The sequence below is a fragment of the Schistocerca serialis genome, chromosome 1 (assembly GCF_023864345.2).
Source record: "Schistocerca serialis cubense isolate TAMUIC-IGC-003099 chromosome 1, iqSchSeri2.2, whole genome shotgun sequence".
In the NCBI taxonomy this organism is placed as follows: domain Eukaryota; kingdom Metazoa; phylum Arthropoda; class Insecta; order Orthoptera; family Acrididae; genus Schistocerca; species Schistocerca serialis.
Genome location: NC_064638.1, coordinates 314,061,130 through 314,081,059, shown reverse-complemented (window position 1 = coordinate 314,081,059; position 19,930 = coordinate 314,061,130). Strand labels below are relative to the sequence as shown.

The 19,930-nt window shown below is 44.0% G+C and overlaps 1 protein-coding gene across 2 annotated transcripts in view; it reads left to right on the top strand.

Moving 5' to 3' along the window:
• LOC126469658 (leucine zipper putative tumor suppressor 2) overlaps positions 1–19,930 on the top strand; it is a 1,134,623-nt gene that overhangs the window by 189,335 nt on the left and 925,358 nt on the right. The window lies entirely within an intron of this gene.

Here is a 19,930-nt window from a genome sequence, read left to right as displayed (position 1 = left end):
CTTTCTGTAACGGACGTGACGATAAGTTCGGCGGTAGGTGTAATTTTGTTCATTTGATCTGAAAGTCAAGCGTGGACGATTACCCTTTTGCGAAATGCCTCATTTTAAATCCTGACTGGGCCATCCTACCAGTGTTCATATCCATGGAAACTGCTTGACTTAGAGATAACTGCAGGGTTCGAAAAAGATCGCTCATGTCGTTACAGAGAATGGAAGAGCCTGCGACTGAAATGTTGTCTGGTCTTCTACTGGTCGTGTAGCAGACATTGCAGGGCAGAACGGGGAATCTTGGAGACAACAATAATGCTAAAACTGGAAATTCGTGAGGCAGACTTTGTAGCTATTCAATATCTAATGGTGTATACTGCTCTTATCTAGTAAGTTATCGACTTTATTTTCTTATAAACACACAAAAATACTCGAAGGAACATTTGAACTCCGTAGTTTTGGCTACCACATGCTGTGTTAGGAACAAATTAAAAATAGCTGTCATTTCCTGGTTCCGACAAAGGATTTCTGAAGGTTTCTCTTGGCTGTTAGGCAAATAGCGTAACTGGTAATCCCCTCCCAAATATTCCCTATTGGGAATCCGTCTGACGTACTCCCATTTGGATGAAAAGAACCCCTCTCTGCAATGAGCTGAAACTCGTAACAGTTACCTGCTCACTACGGGTCAGAGAATGAAACGTAATTCTTTTTTTTTTTAAAAAAAAGCGAGGGTAGCTTACTCGTGGGGAAACAATCAATAAGCTGTTGACGAAAAGAGCTAGAAAGAGTTTAGAGATTTTAAGAGAGGTGAGCGAATAATTAAGTGAAATGGGCTGACTAAAGAGCGGCTTTATACAAAATGCAAAAAATCTATGGTATAGTAATTGTCCCTTGCAAGAACAAAGCATAGATGTTGATGTATAAAATACAAACTTAATGGGGATATATCACAATGATATTTTCTTGCCTATTAGATTGCGATCAATCGAGATGGAAAAGGTTATTCAAATACGTGACAAGAAACTCATACACACACACACACACACACACAGACTTTCTTCCATTACGAAGTTGATAACAATATAAAGTTAATGCCTTAGGATGTGCCCTATCAACCGATCCCTTCTTCTGGTCAAATTGTGCTATAAATTTCTTTTTTCAGCGTGTTTGATCGCGGCCTCAGTGACTAGAATACCCGAACATCGGTGTCGAACAAGTTCTGGGCTTTTCATGTGCAGTGCTCACGAGATAAGTTGGCCACTAAATGCACAGAATGCGCCGTAGGAGAGGGGGCTATAGCCGTGGGGGTGGGGGCTCCGTCGGCAACCGCCACTGCACCGTTGGGGACGTGCAGTTCCACAGCGGAAGCTACACACGAATGTATCTGTCGCATAACTTATAAGTTACGGATTGGCGAGTCTTGGAACGATTATATCAATAGATGCCAATACGAACAATAATTCAACAAATATGTACCCCCCTCCCCCAATCAGTCTAAAAAGTTAATTAGTAAAAAATAGAGAAAAATTAAGATGATGGATTTAGTGCTACAGGTGTCTTACACTGCGTACAACGCACACGCCATTCATGCATCACAGTCTCTGAAAAATTCTTCTGTCGGATGTTTCTCAATTAGTGTGTCAAAATGGCTTGAATGTCAGTTATGCCGTTAAAGTGTTGACGCTCCATGTGAATTTTTCTGCGCTTTTTCGTATTGTAGTACTTTAGTATTGATAAGACTTGTCACTCATGATGATTTTTCCCAGGAAATAATTGTCTGTATTTGGCATTTCAGTCAAGTTGCGGCAGGCGTCCACACACCGTTTTTGTTCAGGAGCCAAGGTGTGAGAGAGAAACTTTGCACTAATTTTTCTCTTCTTCGAAATATTCCGGAGACTGCCTTAAACATTTGACTAACGGGTGTTGTTCCATTGTAAATTTGTGACAGAATAACGTTGAGACACTATGGCTGCACGTTCACTACTTAACAATGCCTGCTCACAACTGACTGGTGAATGCATATTAGTTGTTAGTTCGAATTCTGACAATAACAATTGCGCTGATTTAGTTGATACGCCAGAAATAAAATGTCTTGGAACTCTTTACCTGGACGGTGCAAGCATTCAAGGTCTGCAGTTTTGTACTAGACTATCGAGAAAGAAGTGGTTGTATAAGCAATGGATCAACTACAGCAAAACATGATTGACCATGTATGGCTAGAAGGGAATCTCATAAAACAAAAAGGGGGAAAAATGTAATGTAGCAGACAACTTTGCTCACCATGATATTGAAAAGGTAAGGTAAAGAGCATGTGTCACCTTAAAATTATGGGTCGTCCCCTGATAACTTGTTCTGCATATAATCAGAAAATAAAATTTTCTTCTTGTTTTGCATCAGTTCAGAGCATTGAAGCATTGGGAAATATTTGTAACTGTAGTGTCCTGCGGTCGGCAGGAAAGAACTACAGTCAAGTTTGAACACACTTTATTTAACTAAAACGCCTTCTTGGCTTGCAGTAATTTCCAAATTCAAGAACAACAAGAAACACAGTAATTCCTGTGGTGGCAAACGCCAGTTAAAAGTTACAAGACAATGAAAAGACGTAATAACAAACAAAATAATACGCTACACAATACGAGGTGGCGTTGCACCCAGCAAGCCGGCCGGTGTGGCCGTGCGGTTCTAAGCGCTTCAGTTTGGAACCGCGTGTCCGCTACGGTCGCAGGTTCGAATCCTGCCTCGGGCATGGATGTGTGTGATGTCCTTAGGTTAGTTAGGTTTAAGTAAAGTTCTAGGGGACTGATGACCTCAGAAGTTAAGTCCCATAGCGCTCAGAACCATTTGAACCATTTTTTGCGCCCAGCAAGATACAAATTTCTACAGAAGACTACGGCGAGTGTCTAATGGGCTAGAGCCGGCGTAGGTATTGGCTGGAGCTGTCCTAGCTGTAGGTACACACTGCCGGTCTAACTCTGCTGGCGTGCTTATAACACCCACACTGCGGAGTGTTACACTACTCACACTAGTTCCAATTGGTGGATCTCTTGTCACATGGCTTTTCACGAAGTAGTGCGCCGTGTTTATGGAAAGTCTGTTGATGCTTACATTCACTGGCGATGTTATGATATGAGCTCTTGAAGGGAGGTCGGTAGCCCACCTTGTTTGTCTGTTGTGCGGGCCCTCTATCTGATAAGGGGTCGTTGTGACAGTAACTAAGTTTTGCTCCCTTCCTCCTTTATTCTATTTGTTGAGTGGGTTATTGCAGCCCTCTGAATTTTCAATGAGATTTTTGCTTCCTCGTTTGCCTCTTCTGACAGAAATTCAGCGGCATTATATATCTACACAATCACACATACCTGATCATGAGAAACGATCCCTGCATGTACAGTTTGCAAATACTGCAGTATCATGCTCTGTAGTTACGAGGTAGAAACGGGAAAGCTCACTGTGTGCAGATCGGCAAGCGACAGCCCGGAGAGGCGGCCACCCCTTTGGAAGAATGGGATGGAATCGTCTAGCGCTCACGACGAGAGTGTGTGTCTACGCCGGACCACCTTATTTAGCACGAAGTACCTGGCTCTGAGCACTATGGGACTTAACATCTATGGTCATCAGTCCCCTAGAACTTAGAACTCCTTAAACCTAACTAACCTAAGGACATCACACAACACCCAGTCATCACGAGGCAGAGAAAATCCCTGACCCCGCCGGGAATCGAACCCGGGAACCCGGGCGCGGGAAGCGAGAACGCTACCGCACGACCACGAGCTGCGGACGCACGAAGTACCTGTATTAGGGGAAAACCCCTGGGCAACGAAGTGTTGATAACAGATTTTGTCTTCGATGCTAGCTGATGGTAACAGCGATTGAAGGGGCCATTGTGCTTTCAATTAAGTGAGGGACAGCAGTAATTGCGGACAGCCTTACGATCCAGAACAGACACCTCACACCGAAGTGTAGATGCTTCTGCCCAACGGATATACCTCTGCTCACCACACGTCACTGGGTACAAATAGTTGCTTCTATGCAGAAAAACTACGGTTGGAGACACGACGCATGGACTAAGGAATCGCAGTACTCGCTGTTTGCCGGTGATGGCAGTGAACGAGTGCGTCGAAAATGAATTAGGTGATGATGCTCCCCAATTCCCAACAGGGCACCGTTCAGGCACTCTCTTGTGTTTGTGTGTATGTGTGGGGGGGGGGGGGGAGGAGGGGGGGGGCGTTTATATGGTACGAAGTGTGACATTGACAAATATGGACGAGAAGGCATGCGTTTGCGATAGAGCCGGAAGTCGCCTCCCTCAGCACGCTCTGTGGGATGTCGGGCTATACATTGGAGGATCCGTAATTGCGGTTACAAGTCCATGCCGTAAACATAACTGAATAAAAAAGAATTTATTTAATACGTAAATCGTGATGGAAGAGGTCTCCAGGTCGGGCTCTCCATCACGGGTGAGAAATATACGGAGGCTCACTGTTAGCAATGCTAAGTGGACGTTTCAGGGAAGCACTAAACCGAGGCCTAAGAAATTAACTGAAATGTGCTGTACGGGCAAATTGTTACAAAAGTTGTCAGCTCCTGCTGGGGATCCACGTTGCAGCACAGTGATAGCTGTCAGTGGCAGGACGATCGACCTTAGGACATGGTTTCATTTTCGTGCTGCTCGCAAGAATTCACGGAACACAAAAACGAATGCTCGGCGTCGCTTAGGGAGGTGCAAACAACGTTGTCATTGTACTGTGGAAGATGGGAGGAAAGTTTGATGAAGTGCTGAGTCACGGTGCGTAACGGAGCAGCTGGATAAGCGTCAATGGACTCTCGCGAACGCTTGGGGGAATGTTTAGTGACGGCAGTGAAACGTGATGAGGCTGGTATCATGGTCCTGAGATCTTTTTTGTCTGTTTATTCTCGGAGCATTAGTTTTCGTCGATGGAAAAACAAACACAGAGGATTATAAAAAAGTTTATAAAGCAGTAAGCTTTCCATGGTGCCAGCTGGAAACCGGACGTTTTCTGTATTATAATACACTTGTCTGCAACGTGCTGGATTTTCGGGACCAGGTTACCAAAATCCCCGGCTTTCCTTGGGATGAAATAGAGCATCGGTGCTGTGGGCCATCATTTTGCGCTTCAACATCGTCGTGACTAATAGTCAAACTTCAGGAAGGATTCCACCTGCAGTGCCCCAGGACGTTCTGAAAAGGCTTCCTCGGAATTAAACTTTTAAAAAATATCAAAACTAGATTTTGCATGGTGTTACTTACATGTTTGGCATCTTTGGAACTAACAGTTGGAATGAGTGTGTGAATATATTTGGTAATACAGTGGAGATTAGGTGTGTATCGAGAGAGAGAGAGAGAGAGAGAGAGAGAGAGAGAGGGAGAGAGAATCGACTGTTGAATCTCAGAGCCGGTTAAAATGCGTAGGCCTGTAATTTAGTCCAGCGGCGAATGATTTAATATCTCTGCTAAACGAGAGAACAGCAAGCGTGCGAGTCTGTGTTAAGACACGGCTTAGCTGGCGGTGAGGTGTCGACTGCAGTGGAGAGCATGACCCGCAAAGCAGAAGCGAATCAGGCAATAAATTTCGCAGCGTTGCTCTTCCTGGAAGATATGGAAAAAAAGACAAGTGATGAGAAATGAAAACGGATATCAGAATCGATTGGTCGACGAGGTCAGCAAGGTGCCTCCAAAGCGCTTCTTACACAAAGGATCTAGACTCTGGACGTCGCCGACTTCGACGAACTTCGCCATACTAATAGAAGACTATACGAAAGTATTTTTTTATTTTTATTTTATAAAGTTCGTACAGTTCCAAGTGATTTGCAATAGGTCCTCGACTTTTGGGAAAAATAGAAACCGAACTGTATAAACCATTTCAGATAGCAGGCCGGAGTGGCCGTGCGGTTCTAGGCGCTACAGTCTGGAGCCGAGCGACCGCTACGGTAGCAGGTTCGAATCCTGCCTCGGGCATGGATGTGTGTGATGTCCTTAAGTTAGTTAGGTGTAATTAGTTCTAAGTTCTAGGCGACTGATGACCTCAGAAGTTAAGTCCAATAGTGCTCAGAGCCATTTTTGAACTATTTCAGATCAATTATTTTCGACAGTCCCTCGACTAGTACGGCGAAGTTCGCCGAAATCGATAGGTTACATGATATACTACAGAGCTCACTGTTGTAGACCCGCAGAGAATGTACGGAATTTTATACGGTTTTCAGCTGAATAGAAGGCAACGCATCAAAACTCATCTGCAGAAAGTCATACAACTGGAGGCAGTATTATACATTCTTGCAACTGGATAGTGTTTAAGGTCTCTGACACAGGCCACAGCTCTCCCCACTGGGGAAAGCAACTGTCTAGAGGACATTTCACATTCCAGAATCAATTGCGGGGCACAGAAGCAAAATATTTGAGCTTTATTAGTGCCGCAATTTGAAGAGGGACCATTTACTGATGAACGATTTTTGACTTCTTCCATTAGATGTATCAAATTTTATCTTAGAATATTTTCCATCATTCTCGCTTTGCTTTTTAAGATATTCTGGTGTTTTCCTGTAATAGACTTGAACATTACCAATCAGTAGATCAATACACGTAAAAAGTGACTGACCATCAATACCCGAGAATTAGTGTTCATCTCTCCCAAACGCTTGGGAGTGATGGCCAACTTTTAAACTGTACCTCGTTAAAATTTTGATAAGTGTTTAGAAGTTAAACTAATTGAATGAACTCTGCACTTACGCAGTTAAAAGACATTAGCAACCTATTTCAACTTTCACGTTTAGGCCTACAAAATAACGTAAATGCATGCTGATTATGAAATTTCTCAACAGCACAATAACGTTTTCATTGTTTCAGTGCACAGATCTTTACTGCAGCAGGAAACAGTACAACTGCAGCGTACTGAACTGACTGGAGATACAACTCCATTTGGTCGTATGTTTTTGAGAATATGTTGATGTTGTTGTGGTCTTCAGTCCTGAGACTGGTTTGATGCAGCTCTCCATGCTACTCTATCCTGTGCAAGCTTCTTCATCTCCCAGTACCTACAGCAACCTACATCCTTCTGAATCTGCTTAGTGTATTCATCTCTTGGTCTCCCTCTACGATTCTTACCCTCCACGCTGCCCTCCAATGCTAAATTTGTGATCCCTTGATGCCTCAAAACATGTCCTACCAACCGATCCCTTCTTCTAGTCAAGTTGTGCCACAAACTTCTCTTCTCCCCAATCCTATTCAATACCTCCTCATTAGTTACGTGATCTACCCACCTTATCTAAAGCATTCTTCTGTAGCACCACATTTCGAAAGCTTCTATTCTCTTGTTGTCCATACTAGTTATCGTCCATGTTTCACTTCCATACATGGCTACACTCCATACAAATGCTTTCAGAAACGACTTCCTGACAATTAAATCTATACTAGATGTTAACAAATATCTCTTCTTCAGAAACGATTTCCTTGCCATTGCCAGTTTACATTTTATATCCTCTCTACTTCGACCATCATCAGTTATTTCACTCCCTAAATAGCAAAACTCCTTTACTACTTTAAGTGTCTCCTTTCCTAATCTAATTCCCTCAGCATCACCCGATTTAATTTGACTACATTCCATTATCCTCGTTTTGCTTTTGTTGATGTTCATCTTATATCCTCCTTTCAAGACACTGTCCATTCCCTTCAACTGCTCTTCCAAGTCCTTTGCTGTCTCTGACAGAATTACAATGTCATCGGCGAACCTCAAAGTTTTTACTTCTTCTCCATGAATTTTAATACCTACTCCGAATTTTTCTTTTGTTTCCTTTACTGCTTGCTCAATATACAGATTGAATAACATCGGGGAGAGACTACAACCCTGTCTCACTCCTTTCCCAACCACTGCTTCCCTTTCATGCCCCTCGACTCTTATAACTGCCATCTGGTTTCTGTACAAATTGTAAATAGCCTTTCGCTCCCTGTATTTTACCCCTGCCACCTTTAGAATGTGAAAGAGAGTATTCCAGTCAACATTGTCAAAAGCTTTCTCTAAGTCTACAAATGCTAGAAACGTAGGTTTGCCTTTTCTTAATCTTTCTTCTAAGATAAGTCGTAAGGTTAGTATTGCCTCACGTGTTCCAACATTTCTACGGAATCCAAACTGATCTTCCCCGAGGTCCGCTTCTACCAGTTTTTCCATTCGTCTGTAAAGAATTCGCGTTAGTATTTTGCAGCTGTGACTTATTAAACTGATAGTTCGGTAATTTTCACATCTGTCAACACCTGCTTTCTTTGGGATTGGAATTATTATATTCTTCTTGAAGTCTGAGGGTATTTCGCCTGTCTCATACATCTTGCTCACCAGATGGTAGAGTTTTGTCAGGACTGGCTCTCCCAAGGCCGTCAGTAGTTCTAATGGAATGTTGTCTACTCCCGGGGCCTTGTTTCGACTCAGGTCTTTCAGTGCTCTGTAAATTCTTCACGCAGTATCGTATCTCCCATTTCATCTTCATCTACATCCTCTTCCATTTCCATAATATTGTCCTCAAGTACATCGCCCTTGTATAAACCCTCTATATACTCCTTCCACCTTTCTGCCTTCCCTTCTTTGCTTAGAACTGGGTTGCCATCTGAGCTCTTGATATTCATACAAGTGGTTCTCTTCTCTCCAAAGGTCTCTTTAATTTTCCTGTAGGCAGTATCTATCTTACCCCTAGTGAGACAAGTCTCTACATCCTTACATTTGTCCTCTATCCATCCCTGCTTAGCCATTTTGCACTTCCTGTCGATCTCATTTTTGAGACGTTTGTATTCCTTTTTGCCTGCTTCATTTACTGCATTTTTATATTTTCTCCTTTCATCAATTAAATTCAATATTTCTTCTGTTACCCAAGGATTTCTAGTAGCCCTCGTCTTTTTACCTACTTGATCGTCTGCTGCTTTCACTGCTTCATCCCTCAGAGCTACCCATTCTTCTTCTACTGTATTTCTTTCCCCCATTCCTGTCAATTGTTCCCTTATGCTCTCCCTGAAACTCTGTACAACCTCTGGTTCTTTCAGTTTATCCAGGTCCCATCTCCTTAAATTCCCACCTTTTTGCAGTTTCTTCAGTTTCAATCTGCAGTTCATAACCAAGAGATTGTGGTCAGAATCCATATCTGCCCGTACTGATTCTGGGGCTGGTAGGGGGATTGAGTGGAAAAATGGTAGGGGCAGGCAATACTGATGCCGCGTGTAGTAGTGAAAAGATTAGAACGATAATGGATGAGATGGAGTACAGCATCGAGCCAATAAAAATACTGGTGACCATGAAAGAAAAAAAAACTGCTTATATAGTGACGAGACCAGCTGTTTATCTTTACTTATATTGTTGTGTTGTTGTTGTTGTGGTCTTCAGTCCTGAGACTGGTTTGATGCAGCTCTCCATGCTACCCTATCCTGTGCAAGCTTCTTCATCTCCCACTACTTACTGCATCCTACATCCTTCTGAATCTGCTTAGTGTATTCATCTCTTGGTCTCCCTCTACGATTTTTACCCTCCACGCTGCCCTCCAATGCAAAATTTGTGATCACTTGATGCCTCAGAACACGTCGTACCGACCGGTCCCTTCTTCTTGTCAAGCTGTGGCACAAACTCCTCTTCTCCCCAATTCTATTCAATACCTCCTCATTAGTTATGTGATCTACCCATCTAATCTTTAGCATTCTTCTGTAGCACCACATTTCGAAAGCTTCTATTCTCTTCTTGTCCAAACTAGTTATCGTCCATGTTTCACTTCCATACATGGCTACACTCCACACAAATACTTTCAGAAACGACTTCCTGGCAGTTAAATCTAAACTCGATGTTAACAAATTTCTCTTCTTCAGAAATGCTCTCCTTGCCATTGCCAGTCTACATTTTATATCCTCTCTACTTCGACCATCATCAGTTATTTTGTTCCCCAAATAGCAAAACTCATTTGCTACTTTAAACGTCTCAATTCCTGCAGCATCACCCGATTTAATTCGACTGCATTCCATTATCCTCGTTTTGTTTTTGTTGATGTTCATCTTATATCCTCCCTTCAAGACACTGTCCATTCCGTTCAACTGCTCTTCCAAGTCTTTTGCTGTTTCTGACAGAATTACAATGTCATCGGCGAACCTCAGAGTTTTTATTTCTTCTCCACGGATTTTAATACCTACTCCGAATTTTTCTTTTGTTTCCTTTCCTGTTTGTTCAATATACAGATTGAATAACGTCGGGGAGAGGGTACAACCCTGTCTCACTCCCTTCCCAACCACAGCTTCCCTTTCATGCCCCTCGACTCTTATAACTGCCATCTGGTTTCTGTACAAATTGTAAATAGCCTTTCGCTCCCTGTGTTTTATCCCTGCCACTTTTAGAATTTGAAAGAGAGTATTCCAGTCAACATTGTCAAAACATTTCTCTAAGTCTACAAATGCTAGAAACGTAGGTTTGCCTTCCTTAATCTTCCTTCTAAGATAAGTCGTAAGGTCAATATTGCCTCACGGGTTACAATATTTCTACGGAAACAAAACTGATCTTCCCCGAGGTCGGCTTCTACCAGTTATTCCATTCGTTTAAGCCCAAAAATTCTCTATTCATCGTGTAGCTGAAAGTGACTACGAATACTGTTAATAGCCAAGAACTGTATGACGCTACACAATTGTGAGCTCCACTGTTGGCAAACACGGAAAGATAAACGCAACAATGGTATTTTCGGTATGTGAACAAGCCCAAAGTCAAGTGGCTGACCTGTGGCGGCGAGCTGCGTGGCAGGTTCGGGCTGAGCCAGTGTCGGTTTTACGTGGAGGCCGGGTCAACGGGCCCTGAGAGCCGAGGTGCGCGGCTGTCGGTTTCCCTGCTGCTTACTTCGCCTTCGCCTTGAACCAGTGTGCGGGCCGGCCGGCGGCGTGGGAAAGCCGGAATGCGGCGACAGACGTGAATGAGCTCTGGCTGTCGGGCGGGTGGCAGCCGCTGCAGGCGCTACACCCCGCCCACGCACCGCCGGCGCCAGCGGAAGTACTGTGCGTGCTGGAGTCCCATTATTGAAGTCATTTATCTGTCTTTATTGGTGGCCCATCACACAGCTATCTAAGTGAATCGTTTCTTTTTACGTTTTTTGCTTTATTCCTTAAAGCAGCAACATAGTGTTTACTAACGACCTCGGTCTATGATCAGAAGCGTGCGTCGTTCTGCACTTGTTTCTTCTAAGAACTAGTAATAAGTTAACTACTACCAATTTATGCGTCAAACCTACCCTTCGCATGTTATTACAAGACGTCTGCTTCGTGACTGCATTGACGCAGAAATAGAAAAATATATCTAGTCTTTCATAAACGGCATGGTCTACATCCGTCGCCGTATTGTCTCTTAACATTCGTTTCAGTCTACTTCGCACAAATTTTTTTAGTAAACACACTACTGGCCATTAAAATTGCTACATCACGAAGATGACGTGCTACAGACGCGAAATTTAACCGACAGGAAGACGATGCTCTGATATGCAAATGATTAGATATTCAGAGCATTCACACAAGGTTGGCGCCGGTGGCGACACCTACAACGTGCTGACATGACGAAAGTTTCCAACCGATTTCTCATACACAAACAGCAGTTGACCGGCGTTGCCTGGTGAAACGTTGTTGTGATGCCTCGTGTAAGGAGAAGAAATGCCTACCATCACGTTTCCGACTTTGATAAAGGTCGGATTGTAGCCTATTGCGATTGCGGTTTATCGTATCGCGACATTGCTGCTCGCGTTGGTCGAGATCCAATGACTGTTAGCAGAAAATGGAATCGGTGGGTTCAGGAGAGTAATACGGAACGCCGTGCTGGATCCCAACGGCCTCGTATCACTAACAGTCGAGATCGTGCAGCCACGTCCCGATCCCTGAGTCAAGAGATGGGGACGTTTGCAAGACAACAACCATCTGCACGAACGTTTGCAGCAGCATGGACTATCAGCTTGGAGACCATGGCCGCGGTTACCCTTGACGCTGCATCACAGACAGTAGGGCCTGCGATGGTGTACTCAACGACGAACCTGGGTGCACGAATGGCAAAACGTCATTTTTTCGGATGAATCCAGGTTCTGGTTACAGCATCGTGATGGTCGCATCCGTGTTTGGGGACATCGCGGTGAACGCACATTCGAAGCGGTATCCGTCATCGCCATACTGGCGTATCACCCGGCGTGATGGTATGGGCTGCCATTGGTTACACGTCTCGGTCACCTCTTGTCCGCATTTACGGCACTTTGAACAGATGTTACATTTCAGATGTGTTACGACCCGTGGCCCTACCCTTCATTCGATCCCTGCGAAACCCTACATTCAGCAGGATAGTGCACGACCGCATGTTGCAGGTCCTGTACGGGCCTAACTGGATACAGAAAATGTTCGACTGCTGTCCTGGCCAGCACATTCTGCAGATCTCTCACCAATTGAAAACGTCTGGTCAATGGTGGCCGAGCAACTGGCTCGTCACAATACGCCAGTCACTACTCTTGATGAACTGTGGTATCGTGTTGAAGCTGCATGGGCAGCTGTACCTGTACACGCCATCCAAGCTCTGTTTGACTCAATGCCCAGGCGTATTAAGGCCGTTATTACGGCCAGAGGTGGTTTTTCTGGGTACTGATTTCCCCGGATCTATGCACCCAAAGTGCGTGAAAATGTAATCACATGTCAGTTCTAGTATAATATAGTTGTCCAATGAATACCCGTTTATCACCTGCATTTCTTCTTGGTGTAGCAATTTTAATGCCCGTAGTGTACGTAGCTGAGAGAGCGTACCCCTGAAAGTCCCCAACGCTTCACTAGTTGAAACAATGTAATTTCAAAAGCGTTGTTTTGTGTTTTACTTTTACTATAAATATCGTGCAGAAATAAGGATTCTACAGAATGAAATCGACTAAGGGGCCCCCAGAAAGGAACGCAGTAAACGAAACAGCCTTTCCTTTGTTTTTCGTCAGTCTCCCAACTAGCTTCATGCGGATCACTGCGGCTTTTCTCTACTGCGTCAACCTCTCCATCACAGAATAGCCCTGCCACCCAACATCCTCAATTATTCGTTCGATCCATTCGATGTATTGCAATCTACGTCGGTCTCTACAGTTTTTATCCTCTATGTGTTCCTCCAGTACCAATGAAACTTTTTTCCTAATTTCTTTATATATTTCCCATCATCTTTTCCCCTCCTCTAGTCTACATCTACATCTACATCCATACTCCGCAAGCCACCTGACGGTGTGTGGCGGAGGGTACCTTGAGTACCTCTATCGGTTCTCCCTTCTATTCCATTCTCGTATTGTTCGTGGAAAGAAGGATTGTCGGTATGCCTCTGTGTGGGCTCTAATCTCTCTGATTTTATCCTCATGGTCTCTTCGCGAGATATACGTAGGAGGGAGCAATATACTGCTTGACTCTTCGATGAAGGTATGTTCTCGAAACTTTAACAAAAGCCCGTACCGAGCTACTGAGCGTCTCTCCTGCAGAGTCTTCCACTGGAGTTTATCTATCATCTCCGTAACGCTTTCGCGATTACTAAATGATCCTGTAACGAAGCGCGCTGCTCTCCGTTGGATCTTCTCTATATCTTCTATCAACCCTATCTGGTACGGATCCCACACTGCTGAGCAGTATTCAAGCAGTGGGCGAACAAGCGTACTGTAACCTACTTCCTTTGTTTTCGTATTGCATTTCCTTAGGATTCTTCCAATGAATCTCAGTCTGGCATCTGCTTTACCGACGATCAACATTATATGATCATTCCATTTTAAATCACTCCTAATGCGTACTCCCAGATAATTTATGGTATTAACTGTTTCCAATTGCTGACCTGCTATTTTGTAGCTAAATGATAAAGGATCTATCTTTCTGTGTATTCGCAGCACATTACACTTGTCTACATTGAGATTAAATTGCCATTCCCTGCACCATGCGTCAATTCGCTGCAGATCCTCCTGCATTTCAGTACAATTTTCCATTGTTACAACCTCTCGATACACCACAGCATCATCCGCAAAAAGCCTCAGTGAACTTCCGATGTCATCCACAAGGTCCTCGTATATTGTGAATAGCAACGGTCCTATGACACTCCCCTGCGGCACACCTGAAATCACTCTTACTTCGGAAGACTTCTCTCCATTGAGAATGACATGCTGCGTCCTGTTATCTAGGAACTCCTCAATCCAATCACACAATTGGTCTGATAGTCCATATGCTCTTACTTTGTTCATTAAACGACTGTGGGGAACTGTATCGAACGCCTTGCGGAAGTCAAGAAACACGGCATCTACCTGTGAACCCGTATCTATGGCCCTCTGAGTCTCGTGGACGAATAGCGCGAGCTGGGTTTCACATGACCGTCTTTTTCGAAACCCATGCTGATTCCTACAGAGTAGATTTCTAGTCTCCAGAAAAGTCATTAAACTCGAACACAATACGTGTTCCAAAATTCTACAACTGATCGACGTTAGAGATATAGGTCTATAGTTCTGCACATCTGCTCGACGTCCCTTCTTGAAAACGGGGATGACCTGTGCCCTTTTCCAATCCTTTGGAACGCTACGCTCTTCTAGAGACCTACGGTACACCGCTGCAAGAAGGGGGGCAAGTTCCTTCGCGTACTCTGTGTAAAATCGAACTGGTATCCCATCAGGTCCAGAGGCCTTACCTCTTTTGAGCGATTTTAATTGTTTCTCTATCCCTGTGTCGTCTATTTCGATATCTACCATTTTGTCATCTGTGCGACAATCTAGAGAAGGAACTACAGTGCAATCTTCCTCTGTGAAACAACTTTGGAAAAAGACATTTAGTATTTCGGCCTTTAGTCTGTCACCTCTGGTTCAGTACCATTTTGGTCACAGAGTGTCTGGACATTTTGTTTTGATCCACCTACCGCTTTGACATAAGACCAAAATTTCTTAGGATTTTCTGCCAAGTCAGTACATAGAACTTTACTTTCGAATTCATTGAACGCCTCTCGCATAGCCCTTCTCACACTACATTTCGCTTCGCGTAATTTTTGTTTGTCTGCAAGGCTTTGGCTATGTTTATGTTTGCTGTGAAGTTCCCTTTGCTTCCGCAGCAGTTTTCTAACTCGGTTGTTGTACCACGGTGGCTCTTTTCCATCTCTTACGATCTTGCTTGGCACATACTCATCTAACGCACTATTTACGACATTTTTGAACTTTGTCCACTGATCCTCAACACTGTACTTGAGACAAAACTTTTGTGTTGAGCCAACAGGTACTCTGAAATCTGCTTTTTGTCACTTTTTCTAAACAGAAAAATCTTCCTACCCTTTTTAATATTCCTATTTACGGCTGAAATCATCGATGCCGTAACCGCTTTATGATCGCTGATTCCCTGTTCTGCGTTAACTTTTTCAAATAGCTCGGGTCTGTTTGTCACCAGAAGGTCTAATATGTTATCGCCACGAGTCGGTTCTCTGTTTAACTGCTCAAGGTAGTTTTCAGATAAAGCACTTTAAAAAATTTCACTGGATTCTTTGTCCCTGCCACCCGTTATGAACGTCTGAGTCTCCCAGTCTATATCCGGCAAATTAAAATCTCCACCCAGAACTATAACATGGTGGGGAAATCTACTAGAAATATTTTCCAAATTATCCTTCAGGTGCTCAGCCACAACAGCTGCTGAGCCAGGGGGCCTATAGAGACATCCAGTTACCATGTCTGAGACTGCTTTAACCGTGATCTTCACCCAAATCATTTCACATTTCGGATCTCCGTCAATTTCCTTCGATACTATTGCACTTCTTATCGCTATAAACACGCCTCCCCCTTCACTGTCCAGCCTGTCTCTGCGGTATACATTCCAATCTGAGTTTAGGATTTCATTACTATTTACATCTGGTTTCAGCCAACTTTCTGTCCCTAGTACTATATGGGCGTTGTGACCGTTTATTAATGAGAGCAGTTCTGGGACCTTTCTGTAGACGCTCCTGCAGTTTACTATTAGCACATTAATATTGTTATTCCCTGTTGCATTTTGCCTACTCCTACCTTGCTGCGTCTCAGGAGGCGTCTTGTCGGGCCTAGGGAGGGGATTCTCTAACTTAAAAAACCCCCATGTGCACTCCACACGTACTCCGCTACCCTTGTAGCCGCTTCCGGGGACCCTACATTTCTCCACCCGATAGCGGAGGTCGAGAAATTTGCACCCCAGATCTCCGCAGAATCGTCTGAGCCTCTGGTTTAAGCCTTCCACTCGGCTCCAAACCAGAGGACCGCGATCGGTTCTGGGAACGATACTACAAATAGTTAGCTCTGATTTCACCCCGTGAGCGAGGCTTTCCGCCTTCACCAATTCCGCCAACCGCCTGTACGAACTGAGGATGATCTCTGAACCCAGACGGCAGGAGTCATTGGTGCCGACATGAGCAACAATTTGCAGTCGGGTGCACCCAGTGCTCTCTATCGCCGCCGGCAGAGCCTCCTCCACATCTCGGATGAGACCCCCTGGCAAGCAGACAGAGTGAACACTGGCCTTCTTCCCCGACCTTCCCGCTATTTCCCTAAGGGGCTCCATCACCCGCCTAACGTTGGAGCTCCCAATAACTAATAAACCCCTCCCCCCGTGTGCCTGCTCGGACCTTGCTGAAGGAGCAGCCACATGTCCACTCACAGGCAGAGCGGGCGATGCCACACGGCCAGCCTCCACATTTACCCTCCGCCTCGTGCGCCGCGAACGCCGCTGAACCCGCCACTCCCCTTGGGGAGAGGGTGGCTCAACCGCGCCCAGTACACGCGAAGATGTCTCGACAGCAGGGACAGTGGGTGAAGCATGTAACACCTGGGGTGTACCTTGCGACGCACCAGACTCCCCACTGCCGCTACACTCCGAGGCAGCAGCCTGAAGACGGCTGACCGCGGCCATCAACACGCTCAGCTGTTCGCGAACAGTGGCCAGCTCCTCCTGCGTCCGTACACAGCAGTCACACATCCTATCCATCCTAAGGAATCAATTTACTGAAGAGAGTTAATCAACCTTTAAATAGACTGCTAATTCACTAAAGGCGGCTGTTTATTAACTAAACTGTGGTTGCTAGGCACTTCTTGTAGAAAACAATGAAAATAGCACTACCTGTCTCTGGACTGTATTGAAAACAAACACTAGCACTACTGGCACTATGGCTGACTAAAGGGACTCTCTCTGACTGTATTCAAAACAAACACGAAATCTATGGAACACTATTAATAGCACCCGACAATTAAAGCTTCCTAAAAGCAAATACACACGGAAGAAGAAGTGACAAGTAAGAAAAATACAGTTAATACTTAAATTAAAAGGTAGCTCGCTGCACAGCAGACGTGAAGCAGACGGCAGTTACGATATTCCATACCTGATTTCCCACACAAATTGTTTGGGGAACCTCCTCATGTCTTAGCTTATCAGTTCACCCGAATTTCAACATTCCTGTGTAACACACATCTCAGGCACTTCGATTCTCTTCTGTTCCGGTCCTCCCACAGTCCATGTTTCACTACCACACAATACTTTATGACAGAAGCACATTCTCAGAAATTTCTTCTTCAAATACCGGTCAATGTTTGATACTAATTGACTTCTTTTGGCAGATACGCCCTCTTTGCTTGTACCAGTCCGCTTGTTACATCCTCATTTCTTCGTCTGTCATCAGTTATATTGCATCATAGGTAGAATTTCTTCACTTCTTCGAGGATCCCAATTTTAATGAGAACTTTATCGCAAATTTCATTTCTGCTACCCCTAATTACCTTCGTCTTTCTTCGGTTTACTCTGCGTGCTTATTAGACTGTTCATCCTGTACTACAGGTCCTCTAATACTTCTCTCACTGACTAAGGATAGTAGTGTCATCAGTGCATCTTATCAGTGATATCCCACTCTTGAACAATCCTTTTAATTCCGTTATCATCTCTTCAATGTATAGATTGAACAGTAGGGGCAAAAATACTTCTTTCTTGGTCCTCCCTCCTTATTTTTCGCTCTTGCTTCTCGTACATACCGTATATTACCCATCTCTCCATATATTGTACACCTACTTATCTTAGGAAGGAAGATTAGCTTTTAATATACGGTCATCGACGAGGTCATTCGATATGGAACACTAGCTTAGGTAGGTCAAGGGTGGGAAAGGGAACCGAGAGTTACAAAGGAACCATACGCTGTTTCCCTAGCCGATAAATGGCCGTAGGGATGCTTCACTGATGCGAGTCCAATATTTTAACAAATAGGTCGTGTCACTGGATAGACCTTTCATAGAAACACTCGAGAGTTAGACTCTGCTCAATGGACAAATGTAAAGTGAAATACGCAGGGTGTCAAAAACACCGACAAGCTTTAGGAGCAGATTCCTTACAACAAGAGATGAAGAAATGTCTAGTAAAAAAGGGCTCTAAAATGCATACCTTAAGACCTATGAGCCCTTTTTCAGTGAAAGGGACGTGTTTCACACTAGCAAAGATAAAGAGATGCTCATAGCTCTTGAAGTACACATTTTAGACCTTATGTTTTCTGGACATGTTTTTCTGGTTTGGTCCTTACTACAGCCTCTCAAAAGGTGGAAAGCTAAGTAGTCGCAGTAGAAGAGGTATGTTTCGTGGTATCGAAGGTGAATGAGTGCTCATAGCTCTTAAGATATGCATTTTAGAGCCCATGCTCCTGTCACAATACTTTTTATATGTTTTTTGGGACCCCTGTAGAAAGCAGCGACCACCACTTATGAAATATTTCGCAGCTATCTGTATCAATATTTAATTTACTATTCAATCACGACAACTTCAGCAGTCATAATGGATGAGCTTAATTTATTGCTACCGTGGCAAATAATTAGAACAATGCTCACATTTCGGAATTGTAAACTTAATTACAGTAACCATCCTTAGTATAAGATTAAACGAAAAGGCTCTTTCTGAAAACTTAGCTCCAACTGTATAAGGATAGAAATAATTTATAAATTATAGAGTGCAGCAATCAGTCGTCCTTTTTTAGATTTTATTACGCATATCCAGATTTCTGCTAGTAGCTAGCCATTCTCAATGCACTATTTTCTATTCTCAATGTATGTAAGCCCCTGTTGTTTGGGCTTCAGTCACAGTTCTTTGAATACTCAAGGAACAGTGACTGACGTCCGAACAACAGGGGCTTACATACATTGAGAATAGAAAATAGTGCATTGAGAATGGCTAGCTACTAGCCGAAATCTGGATTTGCGTAACAAAATCTAAAAAAGGACTATTGATTGCTGCACTCTCTGATTTATAAGTCACATAACAGTCGCTGAGGTAACCTGATAGAAAAAATTAGCTGGCACATTTCTGCCACTACAGAAAATGCTCAGTATGAATGGGATGAAGAAATAGTTCGTAAGTGACCGATCGCAGCCATCTGTTTTAGATTTCATTTAATAAGCAGTAACAGAAATCTGCAGTTACCTTAATGGATAGGGTTAATTAGTAAGATAAAGTAAATCGACCTAAGGAGAAAATTACAGTTTTTCTAAGTGTTTGCAGTTGCAGAAAGCTCTTCTTGCAACAAGTAATCTCATCTACCTGACATCCTTCTCTGGGAACGGACCCTCTGCTTTAGGCATCTGAACATAAAACCTAAAAACACTTTATTTACTTTTCCCCTGTATTCATTCGTGTGCCTACATATTTCGCTTATTACGTTCGATTTCCGTGTTTTCAGTTCATACAACATGTCTGAAGAACACTCGACATATAACTCCACATTTAGGCAAGCACTGTAACGGATGCTGTCATCGAGCCCGCGACGTCCAGCAGAGGAGTCCAGGGTCCACGGACACCGGCGACGGAAGCTGAGAATGGGCTGCTGACCGGTGCGCCGCCCACAAGAAACGGAGAGAGAGCGTGACCGCCGGCCGCGCCGTACCTCACCTCTGCCGCGCCGTTAATTGACATTAATGAACGCTACGCAACTGCCGTCAG